Source organism: Corvus brachyrhynchos, unplaced genomic scaffold (genome assembly GCF_000691975.1).
Source record: "Corvus brachyrhynchos isolate BGI_N302 unplaced genomic scaffold, ASM69197v1 scaffold444, whole genome shotgun sequence".
In the NCBI taxonomy this organism is placed as follows: domain Eukaryota; kingdom Metazoa; phylum Chordata; class Aves; order Passeriformes; family Corvidae; genus Corvus; species Corvus brachyrhynchos.
In genome coordinates, this window is record NW_008237886.1 from 717,232 (window position 1) to 718,002 (window position 771).

Consider the following 771-nt stretch of genomic DNA (forward strand, 5'->3'; position numbering starts at 1 on the left):
GGCCCTACCAGCCGAGAAGGCTGGGACTGGGTTTGTGATTGTTTGCTGGTACTGCCATAGTTATTGTTGTTTTGTTTGACTGGTTCTACACATAGAGATATATAGTAGTAAAGAACTGTTATTCCTATTTCCCACATCTTTGCCTAAAAGCTCCTTGATTTCAAAGTTATAATAACTTGGAGGGAAGACGGTTGCATCTGCCATTCCAAGGGAGGCTACTGCCTTCCTTAGCAGACACCTGTCTTTCAACCCAAGACAGACCGTTCCACTTTGCCTCCAGCTGGTGCATGGTAAGGGATATGATACACCCAGTCTGCCTTTTGGTCTTTTGAAGAATTAAATAATACACAGGGGGACAGTGCAGAGGTGTGTTATATCTTCCTACACTGAAACGCTGCCCCAATGGTAGCTGTGTTTTAAAATGGAGCCCTCTCTCCAGCTTATCTTGTTAAAAAAAAAAAAAAAAAAGAAAGAAAAAGACGAACTCTAATTGTGAGAAAGAAATGCCAAGGAATCAAGGAATGTTAGTTGATGCAGTCTTTAAAGGAAACAGGTAAAAGTGGGATTAATTGTCACTGATGCTGAAATCTTCAGTCTGTGTCATGCAGCAGAGGGAATTCTGGCGGTTTTTCCAGGTGACTTGAAAAGATGACAAAAGGTGGTCTTGACCTCAGCAACTCCTGAATTTTGTCCCATATATGGTGCCTTATTTTATGTGGAACACTTCAGCAGCACAGCTACAGACTTTGTTATAGTGGGACACAGAGGAGT